This window comes from Tyto alba, unplaced genomic scaffold (assembly GCF_018691265.1).
Source record: "Tyto alba isolate M040663 unplaced genomic scaffold, T.alba_DEE_v4.0 Super-Scaffold_7, whole genome shotgun sequence".
Classification (NCBI taxonomy): domain Eukaryota; kingdom Metazoa; phylum Chordata; class Aves; order Strigiformes; family Tytonidae; genus Tyto; species Tyto alba.
The window spans coordinates 21975823-21994592 of record NW_024881328.1 but is presented as its reverse complement, the minus strand read 5'-3'; the positions used below and the strand labels follow the sequence as shown (position 1 = coordinate 21994592).

At 36.2% G+C, this 18770-nt stretch overlaps 1 protein-coding gene across 4 annotated transcripts in view; it reads right to left on the bottom strand.

Annotated features, from left to right (window-relative positions):
* The window catches only part of B3GALT1 (beta-1,3-galactosyltransferase 1), a 220613-nt gene that overhangs the window by 54563 nt on the left and 147280 nt on the right, over positions 1 to 18770 (bottom strand). For 3 of the 4 annotated variants that reach the window (XR_006164529.1, XM_042783936.1, XM_042783937.1), the window contains one exon: positions 5947 to 6051. The exons of the other annotated variant lie outside the window; for it this stretch is intronic. The gene's annotated coding sequence lies outside the window, so the exon portion shown is untranslated. The remainder of the gene's footprint in view (positions 1 to 5946; positions 6052 to 18770) is intronic. 4 annotated transcript variants of the gene reach the window in all.

Below are 18770 nucleotides of genomic sequence, written 5' to 3'. Positions count from 1 at the left end.
TTTTCCTGTTGTTCTAGAATAGTCTTTTAGACAGAAAATTCTTATGACACTATGAAAATGAAGTTATGAAATCAAAAAACATTTTACAAAATACTTTATTTCACATAGATATATATTTTCAGAGAGAAGACAAGTACAAAATGCCAAAACTTCATATGGAAATCAGTGGGAGTTCTGACCTACTTAGGTTTATGCAATTTTAACCATTGTATTTCTGTGTCAAACCATGTAATGTAATTTATTTTTTGATTTGGGTTTGGTCTGCATATGCAATATTATTTGAGACGATTTTTATCTTATATGTGAATCTAAACTAATCTTGCTTTATCAGTGCAGTAAATTAGCTTATGTCTCTTAGAAGAGGATTGATAGTAGGAGTTATCTGTATCTGTGACTGTCTTTTGTTATGTTAGTAACAGATAAGCACGACTAATACGCCTGGCTACAGAACTGTATTTCAATAAACTTGTAAAACAAAGACTAATTAGATGACATGGTCTGTAGGAATGAAATAGAAGCAGAAGTGTAACTGAAATACTCATAAAATTAGACAGATGATGCAGTCTAGACCTCTTCCATTCATACACAAACTTGCTAGAATTAAACATGAGTATTTTGTGACCTTGTAAAAGCCTGACATTTGTATTCTTTTCATTCTAGATCTTAATAAATTCATTCAATTTTCTGTTAGTAACTGAAGAAAAAAGAGGTGCAGAAAGGACAACAGAGGGATGCATGGCTATTTTGCTTCTCATTAAAATAACTGGGTATTGTTGTTAGTTGTGGGTTAACCCTGCTGGGCAGCTACTTATCCATTTCCAGGAAAGTAGGGTGTCATTGTGCATAATGGTTACTTGGGCAGACAAACACCGTAACTCCAAAGGTCCCCCCTTCTTCCTCCTTTGCCCCTGCTATACTGCTGATCATGACACCATATGGTATGGGATATCCCTCTGGACAGTTGGGGTTAGCTGTCCTGGCTGTGTCCCCTGCCAACTTCTTGTGCACCTCCAGCCTGCTCGCTGGCTGGGCATCATGAGAAACTGAGATGGTCTTGATGCTGCACAAGCACTGTTCAGCAATAGCTCAAACATTGGTGTGTTATCAACACTGTTCTGGTTGCAAGTCCAAAACAGAGCACCCTATGAACTGCTATGAAGAAAACTAGCTCTACTGAGCCAAAACCTGTACAGTGTCTGAAAGGAAGGGACAAAGGGAACAGCAAAGGATTAATGCAAGAAATAGAAGATAGGTGGCTGCAATAACCTGACCAGAAGAGATCAAAAGTTCCTGTGTGAGCTACCAAGCAGTTGTCACTTACCTATAAATGCTTTGGCACAATAAAGCAAGTAATAGACTGGCCACTAGCATAGTGTGTTTTGGCATAACTTCAGGGTTATCCTGGACATATATGCAACGTTGACATTATTGAGGGCTGGGCCTATGTATGGTTCTCTTTCACACATTTCTTCTGCAGTTCTCCTGTAGCACTTAACAGAACTGCACTCGGTGCTCCTTTTTGTATGTATGCATGTCAGTGTCCTCTAAACTTGTATAAATAAAGCAAGCAATTGCTATTTCTTTCTATGAGATATGATGCTTGAGTGAAGTGAAATTTCACCTCTTTGCTTTGCAACGTAGATAGCACCATTGTGATGATCTGAACATCAGTGCTGTTTGTTCTTGTTTGCCTATCAAAGCTGAAGAGCAATTTCATGCCAAGCCTGGGGTCCTCTACAGAGGGCTAAACTCAGCATGTACATACATAGCTAACAGTAATTTTAGTATAGCTGCTCAGATTGCCATAATGGAAATTGTATTGGGTTTATTCTTTAATACATTGATTACAATAGATTATTCAGTAGCAGAGAGAACCAGGCACAGCTGAGCAACTTTTGCCATGCATCAGGACTGCTGTTCATAACTTTATTTGAGAAGGTGAAAAAAGTTCTACTGATAATGCTGAACTTGATGATGCAGAACGTGGGAGGGGAGAAAAGAAAGAGATGTATCCCTCTGATGATTGATAAATCCTATTTAATCCTTCCAATTTAATTCCCTGTCTTTCAAAAGGCTATGTGAACATGTTGTCAACAGCTTTCTTTTTTTCTCTAAATTAATGCAGATAGTTATTTTGTTGTATCTCCTGCCTTGAGGATACTCCCTTTTTCTTTGATAAGTTCCTCCATTCATCATTCCCACAGTTTGCTTTATGTAATCCCTGCTCTATTCTCACCTCCACAATCGCATTCAATCTGAGTTTGTACAGGAAATTTTGCAAGATAAGGTGGTTCCAGAGTGTTTCCTGCTTGCCACCACCCCCCTCCAAAGTTTGTATGTTTTGAAGTCAACCTTCTGGAAGGACATGAAACACCACAGGCCATCATAATTTTGTGTTAATGATGTTATTTGTTAGTGAATTAAAATTCAGAAGTGAAGTTTTCAGTTAATTAAATATGAAAAATAACCAAAAAGTGCAACAGGCCCTGATATTTTGATGTTAATTTCCATTTATTTGACACTGCACTTTCAGCTTTCAGCATTATGCAGATTTTTTGCATTAACAATAAAATCTGAAAAGCAAGAATGAATGAAAAGCATGTTCTGATCAGTTAACCATGGAAAGCTAAAATCCTGCAGTTTAGCACTTGTCTACAAACCAAAAGTCATTGGCTAAATTTTCAGGTTATGGTCTCATAGTCTCAAGTAGCTGGAAATGGAATAACTGCTGCTGTATGTATTTAAATGCATTCCCTGTGATCTAATTGCTTTTACTTTAAATGACTATGCCCGTTCTTCATTTAGCATGCCCAATGTATCCACTTAGATTTACATGATTCATTTTGTCTTCACTTTAGGGATAGATTAAAATGTTGTTGCACTCTTGAAACAGGAAGTTAGGAATAAGAATGTGTAATTTATTTGAAACTCAAGTAAATGCTATTTAAGTTAATGTCCAGCTGGTTTGAAATAGGTGTCTGAAGGCTCAGGCTAGGACTGGTCTAGGCTACAAGTGCTGCCTCCTGCTGACTCTGAGCATTCCCTGTATTTGTGCAAATAGTCTGCACCTCAGGGTAGCAGTACATAGCAAATGGAGAGCATGCGCACTGGGTTGTGTATGCCACCCGAGACTGTGCATTTTTGCACACTGATATATATCCAGTTGCTTTGGTTTATTTTCTTCACAGAAAATGTGTGTGCCATGACTGAAAGGGGGATACAGAATTAGTCCCTTTGAAGGTGAAGGGTGGGGGAAAAGAATAATGCTTAATGGCTGCTGCCACTGGCTGGCGAGTTGTTGTATGTAAATTAATGCATTTTGACTTTTTGTGTGGACAGATGGTAGGTTGAGGCAAACCTAAAGATATTTCCTCCCATGATGATTTTGTAAAGCAGCATAGCAGATTGTCAGTTTGTACACTGTTCTAACGGGACAAATTTTTTGACTGCTTGGTTGTTGCATGGCGCTAAAACTATGGGAATTGTAGCTCAGTGCTCTATCCTGGTGAATCAATGTTTGCAAGTATCTGCAATCATACAGATTGGATTTCTGAGTGACTCTGCCTGTGAAGGATAATCATTTCTGGCATCTTAATCTCCCTTCTCTTAGTGCAGATGTTAAAAATAACGGGCATGGTTGTATTCAATTTTGTGAAATCCAGCATGCAACTTTTAACTTGGCTGAGCTCTGCGGCTCCATCCAGCAACCTCCTTGCTCCAGCTCTCAGGGAAGATAACTTTTCCCACTTGGTTCCATTTCAGTTTCTCTAATGGTGCTCTCCAGCTATGGGTGGCTGAAGTGCCTTCTATTTTGTCCTTTGCCAGCCTCCTTTTGCTGATATATAAACAGTTTGCTATTTGCTCTAAGAAACAGCTTGATATGCACTTCTGCAGTGAGTCTGGGAAACATTACTGTCCAAAGACAGCAGCTGAAGTACTCTGAAACTGAGAAGCCTTAACACCCACCTTGTCAGGACTGACTCAGCATATTAATTTGAAATTTCAACCTCACTGCTGACCCCTATATTCTGTCAGCTTTTGGGTTTGGAATTTAGCCTTGGATCATACTTGTTTCTGAAATTATATTTATAACCAAAGCAGGAGAATAGTTATTTTAAAAGAAAACTCATATCAAATTCCTTGGAAGGAATGGTTTATGTTACTAAGCACTCCCCAAGCTTCTGGTTTTTGCTTATGAGTAAGAAAGCAGTATGAACAGCAGCTGACTTGCTGATCTGTCTTCACTTAAAAGTCAGAGCTCGAGCATTTGTTTAGAGGACTGAATACTCCCCCCCCACCCCCACCCCCCCCCCCCCCCGGCTCCTAGAGCCTGTACAGTTGTTCTGACATTCACAGTCAATATTGATACTCTGTAGGCCAGAAAATATTACTAGAGAAAGAATGCATCAGGGCTGATTCTGCTTTGAATGGAGTTGGTGGAAGTTTAACCATTGCTTGTAAAAGGAGGAAGACTAGACCAAAAAAGATTTAGAATTCAAATGTGTTTCATGTTTGTGTATCTGTATGATATCGATTTACTCACCCTACTTTGCGTATATTTAAAAAAGAGAGTCTCTGTTATTTTCTAGGGCATTGTCTTGTCTTTAGTCTGTCCATAATTAGTTTCTATTTATAGAGCAGATCAAGAGCAGTAGCTCACAAATGTCAAAAAGATGCATGTTTTCTCATATATAAGTGTTTTCTTGCTTTAACTTTATGCAAATACTTTATTATTAATGCTTTTTAAAAGACCAGAGGAGGTATATAGACTTTATTTTTTTTTTCTGTATGATTAATACCGGCCATTTGTTTTTTTGCTTTCATTTGTAATTCAAACTCTGCCATAGAAAGGAGAAATGGGCTATATGTATTTAAATGTACACATGAAGATTAAAAGAATTGCAGTCCTCATTTTTTTTTAGTCACATCACTGTAACAGATATCTAATATGAAAGTTCTGTTGTACAAAGTGCGATTATCAGCACTTGTTTCCATTTTTCATCTTGGAAAAACATTTAATTTCCAACTTAAGTTCTCACTACATATTTTTCAAGTCCCTTCTATTATAAATGCACCTTCTGTGTCTCAAGAGGTAATTTACTGCTTTTGACTCAATAACATTCTTACAGGCAGTTATGCTGGTGAAATTTTGGTAAAATAACGTGTGGGATTTAAAAAAAAAAAGTGATGAGTAGAATTACTATCATCTTAGTCAAAGTTGTGTGTTTAAGTGCATGTTCCTGTGAACTGTACTCTATGCTAGTATTCTTGTATATTCTATTCTGTATAAATTCAGTATCTGTCAAAAGTCCTTTGTAGCTGCAAATAAAATTTAACTATTCCCTTTTAATATGATGCTACTAATGAAGTGGTAAATGCATAAAACAGCATATTTAAAGCATGTAGATATTCTAAATACCATGTTAGTATAGGAAAGAAAGACACCATGAGTACTGAGAAACTGATATTTAAAGTGTGAGCCCATTTATAGAGCAACAGCAACCCCCCCCCCTTTATTGACCTTTGAATGACTTCACTTACCACACTGCCTTACAGATGAGATAACGGAAGTATCTTTCGTTTGTATTATCCCATAGAATAAATGTTTTTTAGTAGTGGCTTTTGTATTTGTGCTACAGAAAATTTATCAAAAAAATAATTTCAGCCTTTTATATTATATCTTCCATCTTTGATTGTAAAGCGGGGAGAGTTTTCTTAGGTTTTCTTTTCCTGTTAAATACTTACATTTAGTGTAAAGGGTCAAATCAAAATCTTAAATCATTAACAGGCCAAAGAACTGTTAAACGATAAAAAAATTCAGTCAACACAGTTTAATAAAAGCTATACTGTCCAATGAAATCATATAATGCTGTGCATCTATACTGTTGCATTACCTATGAAAAATTAAACCAGTTTATAATATTGTATGGTTATGAAGGTACTTACCATTTTAAAAGCAGCATCAAGTGGAATCAGTGGCAAGTCCCCAAGGTGTAATCAATAATTGATTAAGATGATGAGCCTTTATGGTATTCTTTTGAAGTGTGCAATCTGAAATTAGAGGTAATTTACTGACAGTTGTATATTTTGTTGAAAGGAGGATTGCTTGGACATATATTAACAACAAAATCAATGTCTGTTGCCTTCTACAGAGTACAGGGAGAGTGATATATTTTGAAAACGTCTTTCAGCTGGGGTAACTAGGTAACTTGCACTGTGCTACACAAAAGGGTTTGGTTTCCATTTTGTGAAGCAGGATTCCAGTGCAATGAGTGAAGGAAACAGATGGAATAAGAGGAGGACAGATGGTACCAAACAATTACAGCCACTGTTTTCAGTACCTGTGCATTAACTGCCATAAATCAATTTATTTTCATTTACTGAATCGGGAAAATCATAGATTATGAAGCCAAAGCATTACAGAGGCCAAAACCACTCTATGTTGAAAGCATATATTTGTAGTGGTTAATAAGAGTTCTAGCTGGGCTACATCTGAGAGTAAGATTTTCAGCAGCCAAGAACCTCACCCGCAATACAGTCATTTCATTCTGTTAGGGAGATTTAAACATCATTCATTCAGTGGGGGAAAGATTTGTCAGTTATTCTGCCATATAGGACAGCTGTAGAGCTTTGCTTATAGACTTCAGTGAGCTACTATAGTGATGCAGTGAGTGCTAGGGGGCTGCTCCACCACAAAGGCTCCAAGCAGCCTGGGAAGGAGCTGAAGCTGGGGAGCCTGAAGTAAAGACTGAGAGTGGAGGAGGCCACTTTCTCTCCTTCAGCAGCCTTGAACTGCAAGACACTAATGGTGGATTAAAAAATCAAAACAAACGTACTATATATATACACCAGCAGTCCTTATCTGCTGCATGGCACAGCTGCTCTGTCACATACTTGACCTTGACTTAATTTGATCACTGCTGTGGTTAAATAGGAAGTTCAGCTGTGAGCCAAATAATTTCTTAACACCCCTCACTCCATGAGTAACTGCCAGCTTGTTGCTGATACTGTTGAATTTTTATATGAACACCTGTCCATAAGAAATTGGATGGTGCTCATCCAGACTATTTAAATTTATTCTAGAATGCCTTACAATTAGTGGACTTTCAAAGTTGTAGAATACAAATAGAAATCACCCTTCTATTCAAAATATTGGAGAAAGGAAGAAATATAGGTCCGAATATGTAATTGGTCTCATTCTTGTTGATTTTATATCAGGAAGTTTTCTGGCATAGAGGCACTGCATGAATAGCCACTATATTTTGGTGCAGCAAAGGCAAAAGTATGAAAAAGTCTGTAGCTCAGATATCTTGGAATTGGCTTTCTGTCAGATTTTCTCTCGGTTACTTTTAAAATTTCCTATTAATTATTTGAATTAAAAATTAACAATTTCCTTAAATTTTTCAAAATAATTTTAAAATTAAAAATATTCGGTTTAGGTGTTAGGCTCACTACTTTTGTAATAAAAAATAAATCAAATATAGTGGTTTGTCTTCATATGCCAAAAGACTGGTTAGACTTTATCCATCAATCCATTAAATGCAATTTAGAGCTTAATGTGGCAAAACCTGAATTTTTAAACTTTGTTAGCTGATTGTAGATTACCTTCCCTATATTATCTCATTTAAGGTGAGCATTGCAGTGCTGACTATCATGAGTGCTAGAGGCTGATGTACAGTCTTCAGCCTTAAGTCCCATTCCAAACTCTCCTCTCACCTTTAAACAAATCTCTGTTCACTTGGGATGTAGCCTGTCAATCAGGCAAATAGTTCAGAAGGGGTGTGGTGGGATAAACAGGAAGGAAACCATTTGCCTTGGTTTCATAACTGAAGTGGAAGAAAAATCATTGTTCTGTTTCCTTCAGTGAGAAAACATTAACAATCTGAATAAAGTTTCAGAACAGCTCTATTTATGCAGATGCAAATATACTACTTTTCATTTTTTTCATTAATTTTTTTTGAGTTGCGGAAACATTAATACATTTGCCATTATTTTTTTTCCACTGGGACTTCTTACAAAATTCCATATCTCCATAGTCATTGAGCTTCCTCCCTTCTCCCACCAATCATTCCTTTTCCAGTCTGAGTTTGGTGTAAAATAGACATGAACTAATGTTTCCTTTAAGCAGGTAGGAGATAAACTGTGCAGCTTTCTTAGGCCACCTATCTGAAAGAGACAGTTTAAAATCTTAACCAGAATCAAAACAGTGAGGAACTCTTTCTGGCTTTTGTAATTTAAAGATGGAAAGGAATTGTAACCTAATCATTTTGAAAGCATAGAATTGCTTTGGAAATTAAACTCAGACTGGAATTTACTATTTATTACTACAGTTCTTTTGGAAGTGAACAAGCTTGCACACAAAGTAGGCACTCTTAAATCCTTATTAAAAGTAATGTCTGCTAATAAGTCTGCCCTAATAGATAACCCTTCATCCCATTTAAACCTGGCAGCAGCTAGTGTCAGGAACATCTTGATACTAGTACAGAAGAGCGGTATATATAATTATTTTGATCTATGTGAGTTAGACTCGAAGAGAAGACAGTCTGAGGAAAAGGAAAAGGCCATGCTGCTGTCAATACTTACCAGCAGTAAGTCTAAGTGATGTGCAACTTTGTTTATATATTTGATTTGTATTCAGCCCAGGCTGAGATTGCCCTTTCTCAAACTGCTTGATCTCTTTTAATTCCCTAGAGGAATGCTTTTAGAAAAGAGAGCAATCTTGTACAAGGCTCTTGCTGATCACTAAATTTGGGGCTTCTTGCCCTGATGTGGAGAGAGAAAGAATGTGTATGCACTGCAGAGGAGAGGGCTCTTTGTTAAAAATCTCCTAGCAGTCCTCAGCTATTATGCGCTGAAGACTGTTACCCAAGTGCTAAGGCTAACCTAAGTTGCAGCAAATGGGAAATCTTGCTAAAGTGGTCAAAACTCAAGTACTTGGTCTTGTTTCTACCCACCACAAAAGATGGTACGGTAGTATAAATGCTTCCTTGAGCTATCTTCCCTGTGGCTTTGGTTCCACTCTTCTGCCTGGAGAGAGAGTCTGTATATATTAGCTTATTAAGTTAATATAAGATGACTGTACCCCAACAGCTTTGGGGTGTAATGTCAAAAGAAAGGTCACAATCTTCTGTCCAGGTAAAAATGGGAATAAATGCCTGGTATATTTGCTGCTTTTGGAGTATCTGTCAAGAGCTGAGTATCCAGCAAGATTCCTATATAATTTCTACCAAGGAATTGTTTCTTTCTGCATTTTTGTCAGTCAGACAATCATTTGCAAATTCATCATCTAAGCTGCAAGTTGAAATGTGTATATTCTGTTCTCCATGTATATGCAATATGTATGAATTAGTCTAATGGATTAGTTCAGTTACTAAGATCAACCAAACAGCAGATTCCATTCTGTATATGAAATTAGAATCTGAAGTATAAGTAGGTTTCATTATTTCAGATAATGAAAAACATCTCAAATGTGTTACTTCAGTCTGGTTTCACTTCAACAATGTAAATTACTACAGATGAGTGAGTGGATTGTGAAGACAATAGTATAACCTGTATAATTGGTAAAAGATTATGCCAGGAAGAGTCTGGGGGGCCTGGGAGTTCAGAATCCCCACCTCAACTTTGTGTTCCTCAATTCAGGTGTGACTGTCTATGAGAAGAGCGCTCTGTATTTCATCCATCCTCCCCACCAGAACTGTGCTAGCCAGCAGTCAGAAAGCCCTAATACTTTTACTGGTAGAAAGTAATTACAGAATAATAGGTATTGTAGTAAAAAAAAAAAAAAAAAAAAAATTATTCTTCTTCCCACCACAGATGAAGAAAGGAGCAAATGAAATGAAGGCATGAAGGAACTTAAAGATTGGAGAGGCAACAGTGATTATTCAAAACAAAACTTGAAGAAATAAGATAGCAAAAAAGCAAAGGAGCATGTAGCAAGAAAACAGAGAAAGTGCAAGTGTAAAAGAGTTAGGACCAAGAGAAAGGTTTTCTGAAGATAACGCCTGTCAATCTGTCTGACTTCTTCTGTTTCAGAGTCTGATTCCATGATTCTCCACACCTCATACATCCTGTTGATTTGTAGGCTTCTTTCCCAAGGAAACCAGCTAGATGCAGTAAGAACATGGCAAATCTATTCCTGCTAGGTCTGAGCACTGTGGATATGAGCTGCTGCTCACTAACTGCCCTAGGATGCTGGTTTTGATGGTTTTGCCAGCATTGATGCTGGTTTCTTCCATGGCACCCCAAACCAGTATATATGTGGCTTTAGTTCTTCTAGCAATGTGTTTATGTTACTGCAAGTGTAACAAACTATGTATAGATGTTTGTAAAATGTTTAGATGTGAATATGAATCTCATCTATGAAGAAAATGGATGTTTTCAGTATACTAGAAGGTCCTTATTTGCCCTTATTTTTTTAGCTGTTCTTTTCACACTGGTAAATAAGCCTTTTTAGAAATATAATTTATTATTATTTCTCACTAAATAGTCACATGAAAAGTTGCTGTGATTAATCAGGAAACTTTCAATAGAGTATGCAATGTCGAAGTTTTTCGGGGAAGAGAGGAAAGTGGGGGCAGCATATAAAATGATTTCTAGAACACTGAAGAAGAAATAGGATGGGGAGTACTAATAATTTCAAGTGATAGAATCAGGAACCAAAACACCTTGTTGTCTGTATATGTTTAATATAGGACCACTTCTGAATGAGATAATTTTAAAAATATTCAGTTCTGAATTTCTGATAATACTTTCTTCTGACTCTTGACAACCATTTTAGAAGTATGATAGATGATGTTGTTTTTCCTTGGATACTTTTAAGATTTGTATACATAAAACTTTCTCAGACAGGCACAAATACAAAATACTGGGTATGTGCACAAATAAGGTGTTAAGCAGACAAACTTGTAAAAGGAACCTGATTTTGTGATGCTGACTATTCTGCAGAACGGCTATCATGATATATCCTCCTACTTAGCAATAAGAGAGGGATGTGTAACTAAATAACTCATTAGAATGATGAAGATCATGTTTAAGGCACATTCATTTTCCTCAGCCTTCTTTTCTTTCCCCAGACATCCAGCTCACTACAGAATTTATCACTGCAGAGGATGATGTCTGGTAGTATGACTTGTTTCATGCCACCTATCTATCACAGCTATTTGTGCTACCTAATTCCCTTGACTTGATCTGAAAGGAAAGGTGTAGGATCATATGTCATTGATGTCCTCGCATGGGAAAATAGGCATTGCTTGACTTTTGCCATGCATTTAACCAAGCCAGAGTAGTTCAGTAAGCTTCACTACTAATGTTTTTAAGCAAACAGAAAACAATTATGATCACTATTGTACTTGCTATACTGTAAGCTAAAGACTGATGAACTGTTGGTGAAGAACTAGAAGCTATTGGCTATGCTCAAAACTTTCATATTTTGGAATGAAATGTTTTGTCATTATTATTTTTTGTAGCTGTTTCTGTAAAGCCTAGAATTCAATCTCGGGTGTTGATTTGTTCTGATTGTATTTCCATTTGGAAATGTCAGATATTTCAGGAGAAATTTTATTCCTAGAAGATCTTGAATTGCAGCCTTATTATGCATGTTTTGTCCTTGCAAAGCTGAATGGAATTTACCCAGTTCTAAACATTAAACCTTTTGCGAAACACCTCTATTAAAATATGGCCTTGGAGTTAGGGAAAAAAAACCTGCCTGAAACTAATGTAAACTAATCTAATAGTGTTGTGCATGTCTGTCTGTGTATGACAATGCAAGGATGATAAATTTGACTACAAATATCAGTTTCTTTTGTAATGGCTGCTATATATTTTAAGTAGGGCATCTGTATGCTGCCTGAGATTAAGTGGATGCTTCTTTAGTTAGTAGCAGCAGCAGATTTTGACCTCTTTGTTAAATAGCTGCTTGTTGCAAAGTTCATGCCACCCTTACTAAACTGAAGCTCTTCTGTTTTTAGATTAAGTAATTACCAAGGTCCAGTCCTGCAGCCCACAATTATCTGAGTTATTTTTTCTCAGTGCTGAAGTCAGCAGAACTTCTCATCACAGGCCAGGGGCTCAGAACTGGCTCCTTGTGTTTGTGGAGAACCATAATTCTGTGCCAGCTTGACTTCTAATTATGTTCCCTGACGTCTCGCTAAGTTTCTATCTGCTTTATACTGCAGTGACAAAGGCTGAGTATATTTTAAACAGAGGCTTATCATAATATTTTACAGTCTCATTAAAACTTTTAGCCAGTCTAGTCTACAATTTCATCTTTTTTTAATGCATTTCCATTTTCTCTATATTGCCTACACATAGTGAATTTAGAGGAGACTTTACTTCATAAAGTGTCTGCTTTGATTACAATAATTTTACACTTATTTCATCATTATTGCATGAGATTTGTGTTGAGTATATAATTTAGCTTGCTTCTTGCTCTGTGTTCAACCAAAACATGAATTCTCTGCCATAGCACTTTCATTAAAAGAAAAAAAGAAAGCACTTAAACATAAAAAGACAGGTAAAAATAACTCCTTGTCCTTTAAGAAAATGCATTTTATTCTTTATCTCAGCTGGAACAGCTACCATTAGAGATATTCTTGAGGTGTCTGTTTACCAGCAAGTTTGCATTCTCTCATGCATGCCATCAAAAACATAATTTTGGTGCTTTGTGAAATTGAATCAAAGAGTTTTAAAATTCAGAAAATTAAGAGTTGTAAATAACACTCATCCTCCTATCAAGTATTAAGTAATAAACCATTACCATTTCACAGTGATGGAAATAAACATAAGATCTGTTATGTGTTAGAAAAAAGAAAGTTCTTAAGTCTTAATTTAAAAAAAATACAGAAAAGTAATTAAAAACAGTTTGGGAAATTTTTGAAGAGTTAGTGTTTGCTGCCTATCTTTATACATCTCAAATGTCTGTAAAGAAATCACTGTTGCTGCTTCTGCAGTGCCAGAAATTAAATTCAAAAGTTGTTAACTAATAGTTCATTAATTTCATATTAAAGATGGAAATGCAGTATTTTATCTGTAATGACCTGAGAAGGTTCATTAACTTCAAAGCATTGCTACAGTGACTTATCCTATAGGAATGGGAACTTGTATGTACAATACATATATCCATTATCTTCATGCAAGCCTTGTGCTCATTTTTCAGAAAAACAAAGTAAATAATTCACAGAAAATGAATCAGATTCATTCTGTTACTTCAACCTTCACAGAACTTACTTCCTTTCTACAAAGCTTGTAGGTGGTGGCACCCCAAATGGCACTTGCTGGTGTGTAATCATAACTATTACAATACACTTGCATTTTGGGGTCAGAATGTGAGAAACTGGTGTGAGCTGAGCATTATTATAGATCTAGCTTTCAATCTGTCCCTTCAATTACTCTTGAATCTTTGAATCCTTCCCCCATTCACTTCCCTTCTAGAATTCAGGTATTAATGAAGTAAATAAAAAAGTCTTATGTCACTCAGAACAATTAAGTGTGTACATAGATGAAAGATGTATTCCGAGACAATTTTTCTGGATTCTGATACCTTTATGGTATGTTTTGGGAGCAGAAGTTAACTGGTGCTACTTCTGGACTTCACAAGCAGTTCTGTTCATGATGTTTGTATCTTTTTCTGTAGTTTGTAGAAAAGGTTTGTCTTTGCGAAGACTTTCATTCAGGAAATAATTTCTGCTTAGGATATTAGACTGCTTCTTTGGGTATGTCTGCGCATGGTGTGCTATTATGTATTTTGTAGTCTTAAACCTTTGTTTAAAAAAAAGGTGTATCTGCTTATCACTAATTCCTATCTGAGAGCCCTACATTGTACAATGACACCCTAGACCTCATTAGTAAGATACTTAACATTTCTTCAGAATAATTCATTGCATTTTTATTGTGATGACCAGAGCATAAAGTGGTTCCTATTCCCTAATAATTTAGTTCATTCTAATATTTTCTTCATACCAATTCCAATTTCACATCTCTACTGCTGGAGCTATCTGCATCAATTTAATTTTTGTATGACAAAGCACTGTACACATCTGTGCAGATCTATAAATAAAAAGCAATGAGATGACATCTTTCACCTGTATCAAATATATTTCATGCCCCTTTTTTCTGGTACACTTGCTATTCAACTTCTGTCTATTGCCTGTCTGTACTTCCCATGTACCTCTTCCCCTTTTTTGGCAATTGAGAAGAGATTTCAGCTGCAAATGAAGCATAATACACCATTATTCTCTTCACTATGTCTACCTCTGTGCTGATGGGTTCACAACAGGCATTGCAGACACTTTTTCTGCTGTAGCATATAAATAAACTGTCTACAGCCATGTACATTTCTTTTCACACATACAAAGTACTGCTTATTTCAAGCAATATATTTACAGAAAAAGTTGTGGATCTCATTAAAATCTACGCCTGAAATGAATGCAAGGCTAAAAGCAGAAAGCAGCAATGGGCTGAGATCATTGGCAACTCAAACCTCTCAAAAATCTAATTGGACCACTTATTACATACTGTCTGTAGCAGTATCTTATATATTCTAAGTCTTCATGTTATACTTGTTCATGGAAATTGTCCTATGTTTATGAAATTCAGCTGGACATTTATGTTGTCTTTTCTGAAGACTCAGCGACAGCCAGCCACCTGGCCGTAACTGGTTCTACCAGGATTGAAGACTGATCTCTTAGCCTGACTGATAGCTGCCTACCAATCCATCATGGGAGTGAATCGCACTAATTGCTCTAGGATACTCAGCTTTTGTTTTTATTCACATTGCATATAATTATACCTCCTCCTTGTCTTGTGGCTTGCTCACTAGCCCGGCTCTTTAGCCCCTGATTCCTGTTCTTACCCCTAGATCTCCCACTTGCAGTACAATCCCCCCCTGGGATGTGCTCACTTAGCTTCCTTACTGGTAATACTCCTATTTCTCAAGTTCTTGCATTCTATGATTCCTCCTGTTCTTGACTCTTAGCATCACCTTAGAGTAGATATTTCATCTATTAAACAAAATGGGAAGTTGAGCAGAGACTTTGATGACAATTTCAGTATAAGGCTAAATTTAACACTTATCTCAAGCTACTCTTATAAAGTGGTCTGTCAATCTCTGATGCTCCTTGCTAATGTTGTTTATTCATGCGTTTTTTTTTATAATTTTAGGTATTTGGGGCTTTAAAAAAAAAAAAAGATCTTTAGGCCCTGTAACACTTAAAAGTGCAGTTTTAATTTACAGTCAGAAGACATTATATCATGGATTAACCCCAGCCAGCAACTAAAACAAAACCAGGACAGATTAAGGCTTCGTCATAAATGCTTTTCATTGTAGGACATGAACACCTAAGATAAATACCTCCTAAAATATTGTGAGATTTTTAACAGAATCACAAATTATGGTGACAATACAGTCTGTTACACCGAACAAGCTACTGGATTTATAAATCCAAGTAAAGAGTTATGGAGAAGTCACGGAAAGGAATAGATACTTTGGGTGTGAGCAGAAATAGTTGATACATTTCAGTTTGAATTTTATTCACATTTAACAAGATATACAAGTAAATCTGGGTCTCTGGATTGTTTTAAAATGTAAATGTGTCAACATTAAAAATAGATGGTGTCATATGAGAGGATGGAGAGAAATTCCACAAAAAATCCCCAACACTGAGATAAATCAGCATGTCTTTAAGAGGTAACAGATCTTTAGGGGTGCTAGATCACTTCTTGTGTATATATCCTTTTTTATTTCTTATCCCAGAATATCAGGCAAAATCCTATGGAATTTTGTTTTACAGCAATACCACTGATGTATATTGTAGTTACGATCTGTTCAAAGAACCAATGAAATGACCCAGAGCTTTTAACTGAACTGCAGTGCTCACTGATTTTCTGGTTGTAAAATAAGAAAATAATCGATAGATAACTAAATTAAAACAAAATTCTGGGTCAGAAGCCCTGAATATGGAAATGTCCTAAGAACAGCTTAGTCTAATCTGATATTCACTTCTAACACACAGAAGAGTAATCCTGTCGGCAAAGGGAGCCATTTAGATAGATGAAAATAAAAGGCCTTTGTGTACATAGGCTAAATCGGGATTTTCATATTACTGAACTGTGCTGTGATTTTAACACTAGTGTTTCATGTGAAGAAGTTAGCTTTTGGCTGTTTAAGTCTGTGAGCTGAACTAATTGTCCACATTTGTTTAATCTTCCCATCTTCTGCCCCTGTAAATCCTTTTCTCATTGTTCCATATATGCAGCAGTAATCTTAGTCCTGTTATAAAGCTGAAATCTGTTTGGAACATATAATTTCAGTATACAGCTTCCATACTCATGTGCATTTGTCACTTACCTTTTTACACCTGCTTTTGAAACTACACCAGGTTTAGCAGCTGGTGCTTTTAAAACTAGGTAGTGACTGTCAACAGAAGAACCATTGCCAATGTGTTTATTTCTGTGCATTGTGATTGTTTCTAATACATTTCAATAAGTTTGAAAATATAACATCCTTCCCTACCAAACTGTTCCTTCCCATTTGGCAACCTGTACCACAATTTCTTTTGTTGCTTACAGAACTGATCCAATAGTTTTTCCTCACTTCCTTCCCAATGATTATGCACAACAGCAGAATTCAGCCTTCAATTTTTATCTTCCCTTTCAAATAAATGAGTCTTATGCAATCATGTCATCTATATGTCTTTTTAACTTTTAACTGCATGCTTGAAAAATATTTAACCATAATTTTTGGCTGGTAAATTCAGCCAAATTTGAAAGAATGATAGATTTCCTAAAGATCCCACACATGCTTTGTGAAAACCATCAGCATTAATAAAGGAGAGAGACCAAAATTACTTTCCCTGCTAAGAGAATGAAAAGAACAACTCAGTGTCTATACCTTCTGTTTGCTAGCAGCTAGCTGGTAAATTTTAATATACATACTGAACACTGTAGTGGCACAGACGGGGAGAATCTCTTGGGGCAGTGCAACAGCTAAGGATGTTGCTTTCGAAGGTATTTCTGTGGGGTGCAGGAGCATTAGCTATTATATCAGCGTATCTCCAGGAAGGTTGACCTTTCTTTTCAGTTATCTTTACTACAATGCAGTTCAAGTTATTATTTCACTTAAACTGTATCTTAAAGGTATTTAGGAGACTTAGCTCAAAGATCAATTTTAAATGAGAAAAAATTTAGCAGGGTTTACTATGCGTTAATACTTTTTTTTTTTCCTACTGGTCCCTGTGTAGACAAAACAGTGTTTGGAGGAACTGGGGAGACATCTTTGAAATTTGGAAAAATATATATATATATATATATGTTAATTGGGAGATGAGAATAACTCAATTGCAATATTACTTTTTAATTGCAAACATCACTGTCCCTGTCTTTGATACTAGGTGAACCCATGGCATTCTTCAATTTTACAAATGGAGGCAGTAACAGTATGGTATCATAAGCCCTGAGAACATACAGTACAGTGTATAGCATTATATAGTGTACAGCATCAGTATGGATGCAGTGCTCAAGTTTATCCTTATATATATATGAAGGTTCTGATTCTTTAGATTTATCTGTGATATTAGAGTTTCATGGGCACCACCACACAAGCTTGTAATCTCTAAAACTGAAATCAAGATCAGAGTCTAAACAAAGAGAAAACACGAAACATCACTGGAGAAAGAAGAGAAAGCCTTAGTTTAGGGCTGCCTTCTCCTTTAATACTTTGATAGTGATTTGTTGACCAATTTTTGTGCATGTGTGTAATCTAGCATTTATTGCAGGCTTGTTTTCTGTAACAGCATGCTGTATTGCTGATTGTTATTCATATTAGGTTTTTCACTTCGTATTTTTTGGGGGCTGTTTGAATGCCAAATAGTAGCAATCATGTCAGATAATAGATAGGAATCTGGGATTGTAATTAAATGTAGCTACAGTACATGTACTTAAATACTAATTAAAAGGCACTGACTCTGAGATCACAATCTGAGTGATTATAACTAGACTCAATTCATGAACAGATCCTGTCCAAATAAGATTTTGTTGCATTTCTAATTCTTGTTTTGTCTAAAAATAGCTAAGAAACTCACTCCTTCCAAATAGAATTTATGTCTTAAAGTTCTTACAACATAAACCAAAGCCTTTTGAAGGATTTCAAGCATTGGAATGCTATTCCAAATTGTTCTTGTGTTAGTTTGCCAAGTGTTTCATTAGTTTCATGAGGACTTTGCTAATAAGTGTATGTTAGATGTGACACAAGAAACACGACTGTATTTAAGCTTCCCAGAACTTCTCATTACAAGAGTTTGCATTCAGTTGCTAGGAACTTAGCCAAACTTCTAAAGTATTTGGGCTGAAATGTGGGTTTGCATTATGATACAACCTTTAATTATGTGAGAGCACACTACTCTTCTCCAACTCATTCCCTGCCTGCCTTATTCAGGTCACAAGACGGATAGTACTCATTTAATGGGCAGTTTTCCAATATGTCATTTAAAAATGTGCTTCATTCAGCTTGTGGCCCCCTTGCCTGCTGCAACATTCAAATCTTTCTTCGAATACGACACTATTGATTTCCTCATAAGAGTGATGGGCTCCACTGAAACTACAGTATCTCGGAGTTCACAAATGTTAGTGTCTCCATTTTATAATACTCTTGTGGAATGACTGTGTATTATTATCTATGTTTTACAACATGGTACTATGGCGCAGTAATATATCCTCAAAGCACAGACCAGTTGGCTGTCTAATGCAAATGATCATTACCTTATTTCTCAAAGTGCATA